At 39.1% G+C, this 20,496-nt stretch overlaps 1 pseudogene; it reads right to left on the minus strand.

Annotated features, from left to right (window-relative positions):
• Positions 1-13,815: 13,815 nt before the first annotated feature.
• Positions 13,816-14,929, minus strand: LOC140524281 (small ribosomal subunit protein mS40 pseudogene; annotated as a pseudogene).
• Positions 14,930-20,496: the final 5,567 nt, after the last annotated feature.

Consider the following 20,496-nt stretch of genomic DNA (forward strand, 5'->3'; position numbering starts at 1 on the left):
TTTCCTGAACAAGAACAGATAGTTGAGGAAATCCCCCCTCCCTCTTTGTCTGAAATGATTAATGTTTAAATCTTGTGTTTATTTTAAGCTGTTTTTTTTTCTACTTTCAGCTTTGTTTTAAAACCAACTTTCTCTAGACAAATAAAACATTGATCTTGATTGTTATCGAGTGTATGCCTTTATTAACAAGTAGAAAAAGTAAATAAGGAGGCTGTAGTGACTACTCAGTGCAAAAAAATATACTTAGACCTGCAGTTAGCTATATCTCTATCCAGAGAATCAAGATCTTCATCTTTGCTTGGGGACTCAAAAATGTCATGATGACATTTTATTTTTAGCTTATGGTAAGAAGCTTCATAGAAAATAGGAGAAGGGAAGCCAGATGGACTGATGGTCAGTTTGCTCCTAGGTCAGGGGGTCTTAAGCTTTTTGTATTGAGGTTTCCTTCGGAAATCCAGTGAAAATTATGGAATCTTTTTCACAATCATGCTTTTAAATTTGCAAAATAAAAACAAATACAGGATTATAGAAGAAATCATTATATAGAAATGTTACCAAAATATATTTTTTAAAAGATCAAAGTCACAGTTCCCAAGTTAAGAACTCTCCAAGGCTGACATGAGCCAATTACTCTACTGAGAGTTGTCTGGTCAAATGAAGATCCCCTAGTAAGACATTAGCCTCCAATCCAAAATAAGAAGGTAAAGGAAGTAAGGGGAAAAAAACAAAAGGAATTTCCCTCAGAGGGGCCAGTGAGAGAAGACATATGTGGTCTATTTGGAGGGGTGAAGCTCAGATCCTGGTGCCCAAAACTGAACACCACACTCCAGATGAGGTTTGATAATGATGGAGGACAGCTCCCTTACCCCCATTACTGAAAGCTTTATCTCTATTGATGTTGCTAAGGTGCCATTACTTTTTGGGGCTGTCATATCACAATACTGATATACTGAGATTCCAGCACCCCAAAACTGGCAGGTTTCTTTTAGAACTACTGTTCTAAAATCATGTCTCCTCTTTCCTGTACTCAAAATGTTATTTTTGTCATTGCCTCACCTTCTTGGTCCTAGGTCCCCCCTTTTCTTTTGTTCTCTGTACTGTTGTGTTGTGAGAGGCAGAGGGAGAGGTTCATATAAAATTATTCCATTACATGAGGCCAAGGTACTACAGACTCTACACAGATTTCTTATAAAAGGTCTCTCAAAGGCAATGAAGGTGAGCTGGGAAGATAGTTATGAGAGACAAAAGGAGAAGTGAAGCATTACTGTGATTTCTTTGGGCTGCAGAGAATCTCAGTGTGGAAGCTGGATGAGGAGGTGGGAGGCCACCCAAGAAGAACTGTTTTGAACTGTGATTAGTTCACTATAGCTTTCTGAACCTCCATTTCTTAATTTGTAAAGTAGATATGCACAGAGTCTGTCTCCTAGAATCATTGTCATTATTCTCCTGGACTGTACAATGCAGAGAAAAAGAGAGACAGAGACACAGAGACAGACAGAAGCAAAGACATATAGAGACAGAGGCAATAAGAAGTCAAAAGTGAGACAGAGAGAGACAGAAAGAGAAAGAGAGAGAGAGGGAGGGAGAGAGGAGAGAGGAGAGAGAGAGAGAGAGAGAGAGAGAGAGAGAGAGAGAGAGAGAGAGAGAGAGAGAGAGAGAGAGAGAGAGAGAGAAAGAGAATTTATTAAACGCTTACTTTATGCCAATTACTGTGCTGGGAATTAAACTGTAACAAATAAAAAGGCAGCCCTACTCTCAGGGAGTTTCTATTGAAATGAGAGAAGACAATACATGAAAGATAGTTGATAGGAGAAGGTTGTACACTCATGAACATGAACTAGAAAAGAGTGGAGAATCAAAACTGGAGGCACAGGATGACTTGAGCACTTCCTGAAATGCTGATGGTGGGCAGGAACTCACCAATTAAAGGAAGGGCCTCGATGGTAGGGGCATCTTCAGGGTGAGATGATTCATCTCTCCCTACATTTCCTTAGTAAAGAATCTGGACAGAATGGGAAGGGTGAGATGGGAATATGGAGACAAAAAAGTAAGAGAGGATTGGACAATATCACTTTCTAGGATGCTGACAGAGCACCTTTGGAGTTAGTGTTGTGGCACTGAATGGTACTTCTACAACAATTCATGCTGGGAGGGTCCTACCCTTTTCTTCACCCCCATATCTCTTCCCACTTTAGGTTGTCTTACATTTCTAGACTCATCTGCTTTTGTCTTCTACTTTAGGTATATGGTCCCATTTTTCATATCAATCATGGAAACCCCTTCAATCTGGAGGTATTGGTGAACTCCTGGTCAGACTATCAGAATGTCATTACCTGGTCTCAGAAACAAGTAGGTCCAGTGAGCAATAAAGGGCCATTGGAAAAGGCCCATTAAGGCCAAGAGATTTCTATTACTAGAGACAGAAGCCTTCTTTCTGCGACCCAAGACTCCATAGAGTTGCCTCAGATTTGTAAGACAATTAGATCATCTTAGGAACTCATCTTCAGATTTGGGTTTTGATTGATTATGGTGTCTTTAACTGCCCCCTCTTACTTAATACACTTAAGTTTGCAACATTTCTCACTGCTGTCATTGGCTATTCATTTCTGTCACTCTCCCTAAGGGAGATACCTTCATCTCTTCTGTCCTGCCAACCAATACTCTAGGCCATGGAAAGAAAGAGAGTAAAAGAGAAATAGAATCATAGAGATCAGAGACAGAATGAGAAGACTGAAGAGAATGAAACAGAGACAGGCAGAGATACAGAGAAAAAGACATATCTCTTCCTCTACATTTTTAGGACTCATATATACTTGGAATACCTTGTGCATTCTAAGGAACCACTCATATGAAAATTAATACATTTTTGCATTCAGAATCTAGACAATTTTATGATATGTTTCCTTTACAAATCAGTGCAACTTTTCAAGGATTACTTTTGCTTGCTCAAAGGCTTCAATGTTGATCTTTATTTTTAGGGCTTAGCACAGGGCCTGGCTCACAGTTATATTAATGAAAACTCCTATGAGCTATATACATCCCTTGAATATTAGTTCCTTGACAACTCACCTACATCACATCATAGGAGCTCAGTCATGTCAAGGTTTTCTTACTTTATTTTCTTTTCAGTAGATGAACACAATAAGGCAAATCTCATTCCACAATAAAGGAAGATATTTAAAGGAAGCCAGATTTTAACAAAGCCAGATTTCTAACCCTAAAATGAGTTTATAAATGAGAAACTCTGTAAGGAGAGCATCATCTTTGGTGGTGATGAGAAAGGAAAAAGAACCCAAGTCTTGTGAAGAAATAACTCTTTGCCTTGCCTTTCAAACCCTTTCAGCAGTCCAGTAGGGAGAAGGAAAAAAGATTCTTTTTTTTATCTTTTCTTCCTACCCCACTTTGGCAGTGATATCCTGAAGTAGAGCAATTGCCCCTGTAAGAGACTTTGAAGCCAGCAGAAAGCAGTCTTAGGGAGCTCCAGTGAGTCACCAGCTCAGCAAAGATGCTGTTTCCAAGACAAGAAGCACAAGGACATGAAATGAGCAGAAAGAACACTGGGGTTAAAAGTCAGAAACAAATGTGCAATGTCTCCTCTGGGTCTGGGGGAGAGTCTGGTATTCAACCCACAGTGGAAGGGAACAGGTACTTCCAAGCTCGAAATGCTTCCCATGGATGTCTAATGATAGATTGCTTATATCTCCCAATAGAGGGCCAGCTGAACTAAGGGACAAAGAAAAGATCATTCCCAGAAATTTTTAAGCCAGTAAGAATTTGTTACCTGCTTGATACATGCCAGGTAGTGTGACAAATGCTGTTGAGTAGGGGCTTCACTCTTTTTTTTTAGTTTTAACCCATGGAGGGAGGGTTGTATTTGTGGAGAAGGATGAAGAGCCCCCAAAAAACTGAGTTGTTTAGAAGTCTTGAAATAAATGGCTTTCTCTACACTTTCCTCTGCTTTGCATTCTAAGGATTTGGATGGGGTCACTAAGTGGTACAATAGATAGAATGCTAGATATGGAGTCAGAAAAGCCTGAGTTTGAATCCTTCCACAATCACTTATTAAATGTATGGTTTTAGGTGCTTAACTTCTGCCTCAGTTTCTTCATGTATAAAATGGTGATCTTAATAGAACCCACCCTTCCCACCCTCAACTTTCATCTCCCATGCAGGAGATGGCGGATGACAAGGATTACTCTATAAACACTTACCACATCTTCTCCAAAAACCTTCAGAAGTTGCCAGAGATCCTAGGATCTCTTCATGTCATCAAATGAAGACAAAGTCTCATGATACAAGGTAACAAGTTCAAGGTGAAAGTAAAATGGTTTCATTTGAGCCTCACAACAACACAGTGAGGTAGGCACTCCTAGGACTATGAAGGAGAAGACTAAGGCTCAGACTGAGTGACTATGCCCAGGACTACAAAACTAATGAGCGTCAGATACATGATCTGAGGCTAAATCTTTCTGAGTCTAAGGCCAGTACTCCATATCCTGTTTCATGCTCCCATAATTCTTACTCTATATATTGTACCATGCTAGGTTTAGACACTACCAAAGTGAATACAGTGTGATGTGTGCTCTGAAGGAATTTACTACGTGGTTGAGAAGACAGAAGAGGTACATAATGTCTATTATATAAATGAGAGAATGATAAAGGGGATGGGGAATACAAGTATTATTATCGTCACTATTTTTGAGATAGGGAAATGAAGCTCAAAATGATGAAATGATCTAACCAAGGTCACACGACTGATGAGACAGAGCTGGGATTTGAACTTGAACCTATTGACTCTAAGTCTACCATCCTTTACATACATCACTTCTATATTGAGAGAAGGTTCAAATGTTCAGACAGCATTGGGTTGTAGGAAGAGCCCCAGACTCATAGCCAGGGTGTATGAGTTTTACTTCTGGTCCCATCTCTTCTTCACTGTGTGACTTCGGGATAATTCATTCATTCTCTGGAAAATGAGAGGTTTGATATGAATGATTTCTCAAGTCTCTTCTAATTCCAGCATTCCATTATACTACTATTCTTCTTGCTTAAGAGAGGCACTAACAAAGCTTTTTTTGGAAGCTGGAGAGATTTTTGTTTGCTTCTGACTGGACAAAAGAGTTGGCGATCATTGAATACTACCTGTGTCTGAGCTGTGCACTAAAGACTGAGTCAGTAATAGACACATTTCTGTAACCAATTTTGTCCCTTAGCTCCCATGTGCCTTTGCTTAGAGGTGGGAAAAGTCAGGTAGATATTGGGAAACAGTGACTAATCCAATGTGCTGAACAGGATAGATGGTAATGTGGTCTGGATGATCAAACCATTCACAGACATGATAGTACTGGAAGAGATCTTAGACTTCATCTAGTTCAAATTCATAATTCAATGAGAAAAATCAATAAGATGGTTAGCACAGTGACAGGCACAAAGTAGGTGCTTAATAAATATGTGTTCCCTTCCCCTACTCTTATTTTGGTTATGAGGAACCTGACAACCAGAGAGGGAAAGGAAGAGTCAATGTCCTTTCATATGAAGTCCCATTTTTTCCCCACTCATTTCTTTCAGTAAAGAGGCAGTACCATCTAGTGCAGAGGGTACCAGATGTGAAGTCAGGAAGACCTAAGCTCAAATCCTGCCTCAGACACTTGCTAAGTAATTTAGCTTCTCTCATCCCCAGTTTCCTTACCTGCAAAACTATAGACTTTGAAATCTCTTTCCGACTTCAATCTCTGAGCTACTGTGGGAGCTCTCTGGCATAGATAGTAATAGTATATACAAAGTAGATAGACTTGGAGTCAGGAAGACTTGAGTTTGAATCCTGCTTCACATACTTACTAGATTGGTCACAGTTTCTCCCTGTGTAAAATTAAGGGGTTCACTTAATAGCATCTAAACTCTGTTCCAACTTTAAATCTATGATCCTATGAGTCTCTGCTGAGGTAGTTAAGCCATAAATCTACTGTCCCTCTTTCTCCAGGTTGCTTAGGGTTTAAATGAAAAGATAAGAGGTGTTATGGCTTCCAAGGTAATATAGGTGGATTGCTCCAAGAGGTTTCTCTACTTAACAGATGTTGCTCTTAAGTCTAGCACCTCCAACACAAACAAGCTGACAAGGTCACATGAAGTAGCCAGTTCAGAGAATGTGAAGTTCAGAAGGTAGGAAAATATCATTATCAATTAACATTGAACAAGCATTCAGTAAGCACCTGCTATGTGACCAGCTCTGTTCCAAGAGCTGAATACGTAAATGTAATGTGAATCCGTGTCTATGTTCATGGAGTTTACACTCTATATGGGAAATAACAGATTTCCCATATAGATGTCAAATTCATGCATGTGTATGTATGTATGTATTTGTAAACACACACACAAAATCCAAGAACATTGGGTAGTAATGACACATATTCTAGCATAAGGGAACACAGGAGAATCAGGAAAAGTGTCATATAGAAAATCATTCTTTAACCGAATATTGAAGGGAACTAGTGGTTGAAAGACACAAAGGTGACCAGAGACTGTGTTCCAGACAAGGGAAACACCAAGGCAAAGACACAGAGATAAGAAAGGGAGGGACATGTAGGCAGAACAGTAAGAAGTGAGGGTTTTCTTCAGGGTAGAGTGCATCATGGAGAAAAGTGTATAATACAACTGAAAGAAGAGATTAGGGCAAGGTTGTAAAGAAATTAAGGAGCTAATATTAGTTCCTAGGAGGAATAGGGAGCTAGTGGTATTTCCTGAGGTGGGAAGTCATATGGTGAAGACTACATTTTATGAAAATCTCTTTCATAGTTGTGCTGATATTGGAGTAGACTAAGAAGACAATTGAGGCAGGGGGACCAAATAGGAATCTACCGCAGTAGTCTTAGGTGAGAAGTGAGGAGAGTTTACATCAGTGTCATATAAAGAGATCAGATGAAGAAAATCAGAAGGCTTATTTTCTAATATGATCCTTGTGATCTCCATTGAGAGATGCCAGGAAGTAGCTACCTATGATTCTCTAGTGATTTGGTCTTCAGATGCTACATGAGAGTAAAAATGATAGCTAGGACTGAGAGGTCACTTTAATGCTTGCAGAGTGACTTGCACATGTTGCAACAACTCTAGAAACTAAGTGCTATTATTACTGAGGAAATTGAGGAAGTCAGTGATGAAGTTACTTGCCCAGGTTTACATAGCTAGTAAGTGACTGAATTTAGATTTGAACTCAAATCTTCTTGACTCCAGGCCCAGTGCTCTATCCACTGAGCCACACACAGGAAAACATGCTTCAGAATAAAACATGGCATATGTATCAATATTGGAATAAGAAAAGCAGAGTTCTATGCGCACAATATAAAGCAAGTCACTTCTGATTAAAGAGTTTGACACCCCATGGTTGTAACAGTATAATTTATTTCTTTCAGTAAATATTATTTATGCCCATTGTTTCATTTAGGAACAGCTAGTGGATAGAGTGCCAGACCTGGAATCAGAAAGACTCATCTTCCTGAGTGCCCTCTGACTCTGAAAAATATATAAATACTCGGAGATGAGGTTTTGCTTTGGAGGCTTACTCTTTGGAAGAAGGTTCCTGTACCAGATTAGTGTGTGTGTGTGTGTGTGTGTGTGTGTGTGTGTGTGTGCGTGTTTGAAGACCATGCCATCAGAGAAATAATGACATGCCTTGCACTTGACTTTGTTTTGAGTGAAGGAGGGCTGTGCAGGTCAACAGCCTCACTTCTCCCCCAGAGCCATGTGAATCAAAATTCTAGGGTCTGAAACAAGCACCAAAAGAGATTCAAGACTCTCTGTGAGGGAAATACTGACTTTTTTCGTCACCTCCATGGGAAAGTAAATTGGCCCAACAAATGGACAATAAAATAAGTCAGACTCTGATATGTTTAGGGGAGGACATCAGCTTCGCATTCTGATGGTTTGATACTAAAGGATTAAGACTCTCCTTGGACTAGTAACAGAATAGTAGCACTTGTAATGCCTGCCAGAGACCGCACCTGTGAGTGGTTAAAATCTTTACTCAAGATAGATAATAATAGGGGAAAACCAGGCTACATCTTACTCTACATTGTCTACATGTTTATAATTGAATAAGTTAGAACATTTAAAATGAAAGTTTCCCTGGGCTGTATATCATATACAACCATGTCTTAGTTAACTACAGAACTGCATTCACTATGCTGAAAACCTTCAGATTTCTGAGCTAGGAAATATAGGATTCTAGATATGGAAGGAACCATAGAAATCATTCTGTCCAATCCCCTTATTTTACAGAGGAAACAGGCCCCAAGAGAGGAAATGACTTATCCACAGTACCTAAATTAAAAAGTGAAACCATGATTGAAATCTAAGTCTTCTAACTATAAAAGGAGAGGGGGGGGGGGCAGACTTTCTTCACTATAAGATACCATTTCATACCATTTCAACATTTAAAGCATTCTTTGTCTTTTGAAAAATCATAGTAGAAAAAAATTCCATTCTGTGGCACACAGCCACTCTTATGTAAAGACACATATAATGAATTCTTTTAATTAAGTACAGAAGGATGTTTGTCCTTCCCTATGCAAACTTGTGGTTTGGTCTTTGAATAAATCATGAACTATATCATCAAAGTTGATCCCATTTTTACCTTGACTGCCAGGACATTCACAACTAAATTCAGTATTCGATGACAGTAATTAACTCCTCCCATTTTTGTAATAAATATTTATCTGCTTATTTTAATTGATCATATTCTATTTATATTACCAGGTGTAATTGTTTAATTGTGTAGTTCATCTTTGCTTAGAGACATTATAATACCTCCTCTTATATTTAGTATTATTATGAGCCACTTCAAAGCCTTAACTCTACAACTTTTTACTACTAATTGTATCAAATAATGTGTTCTAGAATGCATATAAGAGGTATTCATGTGATATTGAAATTTAAAGGATAAGTAATTTTATTTTGAGTTTCAAGAACAAATCATAATCACCACTTAGTAGTTTGATCACTTTCCTTTGAACATATGGAAAAATAAAATATATAAATATTTCACATTTGGAGGGATTTGCTTCTTATTTTTATTATGTTATTACATATACCAGGTATAGACCAATATTTCACACTGTATACCAAGACTAGGTCAAAATGATTACAGGATTTACACATAAATGATGATATGATAAGCAAATTAATAGGGCATGCAATAGTTTATCCATCAGATTTATCTAAAAGGAAAGGATTTGGGATGAAAGAAGATATAGAGAGCATTATGAGATGGAAAATAAATAAATTAAATTATATAAAATTTAAAAGTTTTTCCACAAACAAAATAAATGCAATCAAAATTATAAAAAAGCAGAAAACTGGTGAAATTTTTTGGCAGTAAACAACTCTGATAAAGGCCCCATTTTTCAAATATATAGAGAACTGAGACAAATTTGTAAAAACACAAGTCATTCCCCAGTTGATAGATGTTCAAATGAAATAAACAGGCAATTTTCAGACAAAGAAAACATACTTATCTATAGTCACATAAAATGCTCTAAATCACTATTGATTAGAGAAATGCAAATTAAAACAACTCTGAGATACCCTCTCATACCTATCAACTTGATTAATATGACAAAAAAAGAAAATGTTGGATGGGAAGTGGAAAAACTGGACACTAATGCATTGTTGGTGGAGTTGCAAACTGATCCAACCATTCTGGAGAGAAAATTGGAACTATGGACAAATACCACTGCTAGATCTATATCCCAAATACATCCAAAAAAGAGAAAAAATGACATATTTGTACAAAAAATATTTTTAGAAACTATGTTTTTTTGTGGTGGCTAAGAATTGGAAATCAAAGGGATGCCCATCAATTGAGAAATGGCTAAACAATCTGTTCTTTATGATTGGAATGGAATATTATTGAGCTATAAGAAATGACAAGCAGGATAATTTTAGAAAAACCATGGAAAGGCTAACATGAACTGATTTATATTGAAATGAATAGAACCAGGAGGATGATGTATGCAGTACCAGCAAATACTTGACAAAATACTGAATGGCAAAAACAATGCTTTGTAGCCTACTCTCTACTAGGACTACTCTGTTCCATTTTGTACTGCACTATTTACAAAGGAGGTATTAAATGTTGTCAAGCAAAGCTTATTTCCTTGTAATTTTTGCCAGGTTCCATCAATGAATTTAATTTCAGGATGAATTACCAGACAAAAGGAAGGGCTATAATTGCCAGAAAATTGCCATTACCAGTAACGGATTTGGCAACATGTAAGTAGAGCATTATGAAGATTCAATCAATCAAATATCATTTATTAATCATTTTCTGTACCAGAAAAGGTGTTAAGCACTGGGAATATAAGCATAAACAATGAAACAAACTCTATTCACAAGAACCTTACATTCCAATGTAAATAAGAGATTCTGTAGAAAGTATATAAAGACTGTTTTATATGCTTTCTATGACTACTAATCAGAAGTCATAAGAGCCCACCAAGATAATTCTCATCATGTCAGTAAGTAGAATGCCAGATTTGGTGCAAAAGATTTGATTGGTCCTGAGTGGCAGAAGCCTCATCTGAGTAATTTTAGACTCACAACAGGAAGGTCCAAAATGCCATTCTACTTAATTCAGTAGACACTTATTGTGAGCCTACTATGTACCATGTACTAGAATGGGGGGGGGGGGGGGGGGAGGAAGGGATACAGTGATATAAGGAAAATAGTTCCTGACCTCAAGTAGGTTGCAGTATATATATCACAAAAGGATGCACTTCCACCTCCAGCTAATTACCTGAACAGCAACAACAGTAGCAAGCCTTCCTAACTAATGCACTTAGTAAGAGGTGTCCTAAGAATACTGCCACTTGCATCATCATAGTTCACAGATAGCACATCAGGAAATAAGGCCACTGCTATAGAAGAACCTGTCCTTGACCCAATGCCCTTCCTCCCCATCCTAGAATATTTCACAACAAAGTATGGATTAAAGAAGTGGCTTCCTACCAGTGATATAAGACAAGACTCACTTAATTCAACATTGTGCATCCTGACAAGGAAGATAGATCCCCATCCATTTAATAAGGATCAGATTCCCTTCCTTTCAAATTGATATTTTTCCTCTAGGAAAGTTTCCAAAGTGGATAGGCATTGAATCATCTCTACATTTCCAATATGAATAGTTTCTTAATTACTCCGAAGAGGTGGAGCTTAGAGAAAGCATGTGGATGAGCATAGGTCCTATTTAAGACCTGAAGCAATAGGTATAGCTTCTAGAATTTTGGCCTTAGCCTTTCCTTCTGATGATATTATTCCTTCCATCTGAAAAAGTTTCACAAGCTTGAAGACTCTGTCCCTTTGTTCCCCATCTCCTGGTGAGCAAAGAGAGGTCTCCCTCTAGACCTTCCTTACATACTGTCCTGAATCTGCCTGTTTCTCCTCCCTTCTCCCTTCCTCTTCTAGTCTCTTCTTTCATCTCTTGTCCTGACCTATCCTGTCCTCTCTTCTTCTGTCTTCTCCTATTTTCTTTTCCTTCCTCTCCACTTCATTTTCTTTTTCTTCTCTCTTTCCTTTTCTCTCCCTCTCACTACCCTTCACTCTCTGACCTACCCCTCCTCTCTCTCTATCTCCTTCGTCTTTGGGTTAGGAATTCACAAGATGCCTCATCTTGACTCCAGACAAGCCCAATAGGATCTGGGACAGGTATTGATTGCCATCCACTATAATTCTCTTTGTAGAAATATTTTTTTGGATTTTTTTATGCTTAGGTTTTATTCTTAAGGATTCTATTTTGATTGTACAGCTAGAGCTTCATTTTTGCATTTGGGGATGTTGGTCCATTTATGGACAGCAAGGGCTGTGCTCAGCAGCCCTCGCTGCTGCTGATAAAAAACTATATTAATTTCATTATTGGCATCCTTACAGTTTGTTGCATTAAAGATTTTTATGTTGGCTCAAGAGTTTGTAGTTCAGCATAGAAAACATGGCTTTGTTCATATTACTGAGCTAAAAAAAGGTCTTTATAAAATATATTAAATACTTATTTTTTCTAGAACAAAACTATATGTTTATTTAGTGGGTATGGTTTTGTAGGTGTTATAAGATAAAGATCAAAAGTTGTTTAGAGTCCTGATTTCCTGACAGATGGAGAGTCTAGACAGAATCCCAGCTAGTGGATATGGAGAGTAGGTTTTGATCCAGTTCCCAGTATTTTAAGTATTTAATTTAATTTTATTAATTAATTTAATTTAAGTATTATACCAGAACCTAAGAAGACCCTTGGTACCAATGGACTTATAATGTGTAGGTACAGTCATATCCACCAGAGAATCAGTGGGACTAACCACTGGCCAGGGAGGAGAGTTTCCCAGGTAATGACCCCTCAGTCATGATCCCTGATCAGGATAGAGATTTTGAAAGCAAACTATTCAGGGAAATATTTGACCTGTCAGGAACTAAGATATGTAAGTATACATGAGGACCACAAAAAGCAATCCTCTATTCAGAAGGTTTCAATGGCAACTGGTTAAATAGGTTGGGAACACAGTAAGAGTACAATATAGTTGAATGCAGCATGAATCATTTTTTACAAGAAGCAATATAATATACCAATGGATAATGCCAAAAGTTTTGAGGACAGTGAGGAATAGTGGCTAGAATATTATAGTTCAGCATTCTATTCACAAAGAGATGGATTCAAATCCTGCCTCAGAAATTGATTAGCTATATTACTCTCATAAAGTCACAACTTCTTTGAATCTCAGTTTTTTTTCTGTAAAATAAGAAAAAGTAATAGTTGTTATACTGGGTTATTGCTAGCTTATTAGTTAATTATATAAAGGACTTTGCATAACCTAAGGTTAATGACATTTAAGAGAAAACACTGAATGCCCATTGAACTGTGTCTTCAAATGTCATATAAAAGAGCTAGAAATTCCCAATGGGCATGTTACACAATGAAGGGAAGTTGAAAGATGTATGAAAAAAATAGTAAATCAGAACAAATATCATTTCAATAGTTAGGTTCACTGCCAAAAAATTCTAGATAGTACAGAGTTCTGGTACATTCTTGGCAACAATAACAAGTATTTGGAACATCTGATCAATCAAAGGGCAAACAACATCAGAGAACTGAAAGATTAGGAGATTTACTAGTCTATAAGAGAGCAATACGAAGTGTTGAAAGTCCTGCATAGATGACACATTTGCAATTCCTTGCTACCTGTGAGAGAATTACTTGGATTATCAGATGAAGAGCAGAGAACGAATGACACCCAAGTGTTCCCATCTGTGGTATGTGTCTGAGTAGAAATCTTCAGGGGATAGTCAATGTTAAGGTGACCTTAGTCAACATTTACAAATAAGACCGAATCTAAGGACACTGGTAGGCAATGCACAATGCCAGTTGGCTTTACCCAAACTGTATGTAATTTTTGCCTTTGGGAGTTAAAAAGGAAATTTAATAGATTTAAGAAAAGTTAGAGGCATTCAACTTCCTGCCTGCTGTTCACCCACTGAAGATGTCAGAGTAATGGAAATTCTACATACCAGAAAAATGAGTTAAACCCTAATTGTCCATGGATCCTAGACTTTGTCTTTTGGCCAACAGGCCCTAAGCTAACTTCTTCCCCACAGACGACATGGTAGGGATTCATAATAGAAGTGGAACTCTTCAGCTAGTGAACATTTATAAAGCATCTAATATGTACCAGGAACTGTGCCAAGACCTGGAGGAACTGTGCTAAGGGCAGTAAAGACTAAGGGCTTAATCTTTTTGACTTCCTCATTAGTAAAATGAGGGGGTTAAACTAGTTGACCCTTCCATCTTTTTTTTTTTTTTTTGATAATAAAAAAATTTTTATTATAAAAGGTTGACTTGACAAGTTAGGCACCCCCTAACCCTGCAACAAATATGGGGGAGTGGGGAGAAGCAGCATACAGGAAAATCCACCAAAAACACTAATTCAGATGTGCTTCATTTTACCTTCTCCCTGTTTTTTCTTTTCTTCTAGGTCAGAGCTTGCCATTATCCTACCCATCTCTAAAAAAGGGAGGGATAAGAATCAGTTCAGTTCAGGCATCAGGGCTTTCTAACATCCATCCTTAAGCTCTGGAGCATCAACAGAGTATATCCACCACTTCCTTTTTAGTGGACACTGGTAGATTCCTCTCCCTCAGTGAGAACATCAGTTTGAGGTGGAACTACAGGCATCATCTCTGGTGGGGGTCCACTCTCTTCCTTAAGGTGGCCTTGATGTAGACGACGAAGACGGGACAGCTCTCTTTCAGGTGGCTGCTGCCAATTATACCATGGATACCAAGAAGTACCTGCAGCCAGGGCAGGAGCCACTGGGGTACAGCCCACAGCCCCATGGGAATTGCTGAAATCAGTATCCCGTGGCTGTACCTGTGGGATGTGGTAACTGAGAAGACCGTGGTCTCTGGCCTTCAGGATAGCCGCTGTCAGCTTCTTATACTGCTTCATACAGACACCTGTGTATGGGGCATGGAAGATGACACCTGTGTGAGCACAGACAAACTGCTCCAAGAGCTTCACATTTCTAAAGTCCACATGGAGCTTCTGATCCCGGCAGATAGGGCAAGGATTCCCAGCAACTTTGTTCCCTCGAATGCATGTCTTACGGGTTCGCTGGAGTGGGATACCACCTTTGTGGTTTCGTCGATAATCAGCCCAGACTGGACGGGAGCCATATCGAGCCAGGTATTCTTCTGTCTCTAGATATTCCCAGGGAGCATCCTGATAGAGGGAGACAGGAATGGCAGATTCTTCCTCAGGTGGAGCTTTGGTGCAGAGAGCCCGGGGAGTAGCCTGCACCCAGTAGACCCCTCTGACAGGCGAGAGGCCCGCGAGCGGCCTAAGCAGAAGAGTTAGGAGAGAGGTTGCCATCTTGCCGTAGGCTAAGGGAGGAGAGGGGTCTGGAGCAAGCTGCACATCCACCTTTTTTTTTTACCATGAGCTTGTAACCAGGTCTAGAATTGAGTTAAGTTTCTCTAAAGTTACTTTGCTTAACATTCTATAACTCATGATCAGACAGATCCAAAATGAACAGTATTCAGAACCTGGGATCCCCATAGGCAAGAGCAAAGTTCTGAAGCCAAATAGAGTCATGAGATTTGTAAGTCCAGGAAGAGACTGCACTAAGAGTTAGAGAGCCAAGTTCCCAATTCTATGAGAGACACAGAGGAGGCAAAGGACAGATGGATGTATAGATGATCAGAAGACAAAGGGAAAGGAGAACAGGGTTGAGAATACCTTTGCTCCACTAGATCTCCTAACGCTTTTTATTCACTAGTGGGATGCAACAGGACAACAGTGACTAGAATGTAAGATCATTGTTGGTGATATTTTTCCTGACCAAGAATAGGCATCTAAGGAAAACCTCTCTTCCTATCTCCATTTTTGTCTGAAATGACTAGTGTTTAAATCTTAACTTCATCAAGCTGTTCATTTGCTATTTTCAATGTATTTTTAAAGCCAGCTTTTTCTAGAAAAATATAAGTTTGATCTTGATTGTTATTGGGCGTAGTTTTTAATGACAAGCATAGAGAGTAAATGAGGAGATAATTCTGAGTACAATTAAAGCAATGAATTATAATTAAAACTGCAGGTATCCATATCTATATCCAGAGAACCAAGATGCTATATTGGCTTGGTAACTCAAAGGTGTTATGATGAGATTTTATTATTAGTCTATGTTATAAAGCTTCTTAAAAGATCAGACAAGGGAAGCTACACGGATTGAAGGTCAGTCTGCTTCTATGCCAGGTCATCTTAACTGTTTTGTATCAAGGATTCCTTTGGTCATCTGATGAAACCTATGGAATCTCTCACAATCATGTTTTTAAATACACAAAATGAAAAGAAACACATGATTTCAAAGAAACAGTTACATTGAAGTTACCAGTATATATTTTTAAGAGTAAACTCACAGATCCCAAGTTAAGAACACCTGAGTTTAACATGAATCAATTATGGTACTGAGATTTGGCTGGTCAGATGAGGATCCCTTAGTAAAACCTTAGTCCCTAACCCAAAAGAAGAGGGGACAGGATGTAAAAGAAAGGACCAAAGGGAAGCTCCCTCAGCCAGCCCAGTGTGGGGAGACATATGTGGTCTATTGGAAGGGATGAAGTCTTCTTCAGACAAAATACTACAGGAACGTTTGTTGGTTACAATGGTAAGAAAGGCAGCAAGTGTGGAGATACCTCCTTTTTTCTTCACATCCCCATGGAGAAACCAAGTGTGATGAAGGGATGCTTCTCCCTCCCCTTACTTTAACACCTATGATGAATGGTCATCTTGAATCTGTGTAAAGGCATCCCAAGATGGGAAACACATCACCTCCAAAGGCAGGACCTACAATTTGTACCAGTTGAATAGTTTGGACATTTTTTTCTGACATCAAGTGTAAATTTATCTCTTTGTAATTTTTATCCATTACTCTTGACTGTCTGGGGTCAACCAGAGCAAATCTTATCCCTCCTTCACATGATAATCCTTCCTGAAAACATCTATACTGCCTCCCCTTCCCCACTCTCTTCTCTTCTCCAGGTTAAGTTTCTCCAGTTCTTTCAATTATTCTTCAGATGACCTGGACTCAGGGCCCTTCTCCATGCTGGCTGCCCTCCTCTGGCCACTGACCAGTTTGTCAGCTCAAATCCTGGTGCCCAGAACTGAACTTAACACTACAGATGAGGTCTGATTAGTAGAGAGGATGATGTGATGATCTTTTACATACACGTTCGTGCACCCACCACACACACACACACACACACACACACACACACACATATTCCTGGAAGATTTATCTCTATTAATGTAGCCAACTTGCCATTACCTTTTGGACTGCCACATAATAATGCTGACATACTGAGATTCCAAACTCCCAGGTGTCATTCAGAACTCCTGCTATCTAATCATGACTCCTTTATCCTTTACTTATAAAGTTGATTTTTTCTTTGCCTCACCTTCTTGGTCCTAGGTGCTTTGTTTTCTTCTGTTCTCTATGCAGTTGTATTCTGAGAGGCAGAGGAATGGTTTATATAAGACGGTTCAATTACATGAGGTCAAGATACTGCAGATATTGCAATATCTGACCAAAAGCATCCTGGAAGCAATGAAGGTGAGGTGGGAAGATAGCCATGGGAGACACCAGGAGAAGAGAAGTATTACTTAATAAAAGGATGTGTTCTATGAAGTTTGGATTCAGTCAAAGGGCCACACATGAGGACCTAGATGTCTTATGTAGCCTCGAGAGCACATGTTCCCCACTCCTGCTAGTCTACACCATTGAAAGATTGACAGAGACACACAGAAAGACAGACAGAAACAGAGACATACAGAGAAACAGACTCAGAACCAGGAGAGAAAGGGGGGAGGGAATGAGGGAGGGGGAAGACAGAGAGAGAGAAAGAGAGAGAGAGAGAGAGAGAGAGAGAGAGAGAGGAGAGAGAGAGGGAAACTCTTCTAGGAATTGAGATATAGGGCAAAATGACAGGGCATTCACATTCTAATAGAAGAAGACAATGCATGAAACGTAGTTGCTGGGAGAAGGTTGTACTCACATGAACATGCGCTAAAAAAGACTAGAGATTCAGAACTGGAGCCACAAAATGGCTTAAGCACTTCCTGAAATGGTGGGTCTGGGCAGGAATTCACTAATTGGAGGAGAGGGCCTCATGGGCATGGGCATCTCCAGGGTGAGATGATTCTTCTCTCCCTACATTTCCTTAGTAAAGAATCCGTACAGAATGGGAAGAGATGCGATGGGAATGTAGAGACAGAAAAGGAAGAGAGGATTGGACAAATATCACTTTCTAGGATGCTGACAGAGCACCTTTGGGGTTAGTGTTGTGGCACTGGATGGCACTCCTAGAACAGGTCATGCTGGGAGGGCCCTGCCCTTTATTTCATCCCCATATCCCTTCTCCATTTCAGGTTCTTGCCTTATCTTTCTGGACTCATCTGCTTTTGCCTTCTACATTAGGTATATGGCTCCATTTTTCACATCAATCATGGAAACCCCTTCAACCTGGAGGTACCTGTAGACTCCTGGTCAGACTATCAGACTGTCATTACCCAGACTTAGAAACAGGTCCAATGAGTACTAAAGTATTAGAAAGGGGCCATTAATGCCAAGAGATTTCTATTACTAGAGACAGAAACCTTCCTTCTGCCACCCAAGACTCCACAGAGTTGCCGCAGATTTGTAAGAGAACTAGATCACCTTAAAAGCTCATCTTCGGATGTTTGCTTGATTATAGTGGTTTCACTCTCTCCTCATGTAGGTAACATACCTACACTCACAAAATTTCATACTACTGTGTCATTGGCTCTTCATTTCTGTCACTCTCCCTAAGGGAGGTATTCTCATCTCTTCTTTCCTGTCAAGCAATATTCTAGGCCCTGAAAAGAAAGAGAAACAGAGACATAGAGATCAGAGAAAGAGTGAGAGAGATGAAGAGACTGAGACAGAGACAGGCAGAGACACAAGTCTTCCTCTATATTTTCATGAGTATGCATACTTGGAATATCCTATGCATTCTAAGGAACCACTCATATGAAAGTTAATACTTTTTTGTGTTCAGACTATAGATAATTTTCTGATGTGTTCCATTTACAAATCAGTCGAATTTTTTAAGGATTGCATTTGTTTGCTCAAAGGCTTAAATATTTTTAGTAGTGCCTAGCACAGTGGCTGGCATATACTAACTATTTTGATATGTTTATTGATTGATTGATGATCCCTTTTACGAGAATGAAAGCTCCTATGAGCAATAATAAGCTTTTCACTGGTACCGTGAATACAGTTACCTTGGCAACTCACCAACTTCACACTGTAGCACCACCATCTTAAGTCTGTTTACGTTATTTTCTTTTGTATAGCTTAAGGTAATAAGGGAAGACTCATTCCACAGTAAAGGAAGACGTTTAGCTCTTTTATAAAGCCAGTTTTTTAGCCCTGAAGTGAGTTCATAAAGGAGAAGCTCTGTAAGGAGAGCATCATCCTTGTTGGTTGATGAGGATAAAAAAGAACTCAAGCCTTGTGAGGTAATAACTCTTAGCCTTGTCCTTTAAACCTTTCTGTAGTCCAGCAGAGGGAAGGGAAAAGATTCTTTTTTTCTCTCTTCCTCCTACCCTACTTTGGCAGTGATGTTCTGAAGTAGAGCAATTGCCCCTGTCAGAGACTTGAAGCCAGCAGAAAGAGTCTTAGGGAGCTCCAGTGAGTCACCCGTTCAGCAAAGATGCTGTTCCCTGGGCCAGAAGCACAAGAACATGATATGAACAGAAATAATACTGGCATCCAAAGTCAGAAACAAAGGTACAATGTCTCTTCTGAGTCCTGGGGAGAGCCAGACATTTAGCAACCTGATATTCAGCTCACAGTGGAAGGGAACGGGCACTTCCAAGCTAGAAATGCTTTTCATGGAAATATAATGGCAGATTGTCTCTATTCAACCAACCACACTAAGGAACGAATAAAGGTTCATTCCCAGAAACTTTTCAGTCAGCAAGAATTTATCACATGCTTAATATATACCAGGCAGTGAGCTAAATGCTGTCCAGTATGGGTTCATTTTGCTTTTTCTTCAGACTTTGCCCATTGGGTTGGGGTTGTAATTTGTTGAGAAGAATGAAGAGCAGAGAAAACAGCAGAAATATTTAGAAATCTTGAAATAAATGGCTTCTTCTACACATCCCTTTGCTTTTCATCCTAGGAACTTGGATGGGGCAGCTAAGTGGTACAATGGACAGAGAGCTAGACATGGAGTCAGAAATGCCTAAGTTCAGATCCAGCCACAGTCACCTGTCAGATGTATGACTTTAGGTGTTTAACTTATGCCTCAGTTTCTCCAAGTATAAAAAGAAGAACCTACTATTTCTCTTCTCAGTTTTCATCTCCTATGAAGCAGATGATAGATGACAAGAATTACTACACAAACTCTTACCACATCTTCTCCAAGGACCTTCAGAAGTTTCTGAGACCCTAGGATATGATAATATTATCAACTGGAGACAAAGCCTTACAATCCAAGATAACAGGTTCAAGGTGAAAGGGAAATGGTTTCATCTGAGCCTCACAACAACACAGTGAGGCAGGAACTCCAAGGATTTTGAAGGAAAAAACTTAGGGTCAGAATAAATGACTTTGCCCAGAATTATACAACTAGTGAGTTTCAGAAGCATGGTTTGAGGCAAAAGTTTTCTGAGTCCAAGGCCAGTGCTCCATACCCTGTTTCATGCTCCCATTATATTTATATATTGTACCATGTTAGGTTTGGACACTACTGAAGTGAATCAAGTATGATATGTGCTCTGAAGGAATTTACAATATGGTGCAGCTAGCAAAAGAGATAGAAACATAATGTCTATTATATAAATGAGAGCATAATAAGAGAGATGGGGAATGCAAGTATTATTACTATCACTATTTTTTAGGTAGGCAAATGAGTCTCAGGGAGATGAAATGACCTGGTCAAGGC

Source organism: Notamacropus eugenii, chromosome 2 (genome assembly GCF_028372415.1).
Source record: "Notamacropus eugenii isolate mMacEug1 chromosome 2, mMacEug1.pri_v2, whole genome shotgun sequence".
Classification (NCBI taxonomy): Eukaryota; Metazoa; Chordata; class Mammalia; order Diprotodontia; family Macropodidae; genus Notamacropus; species Notamacropus eugenii.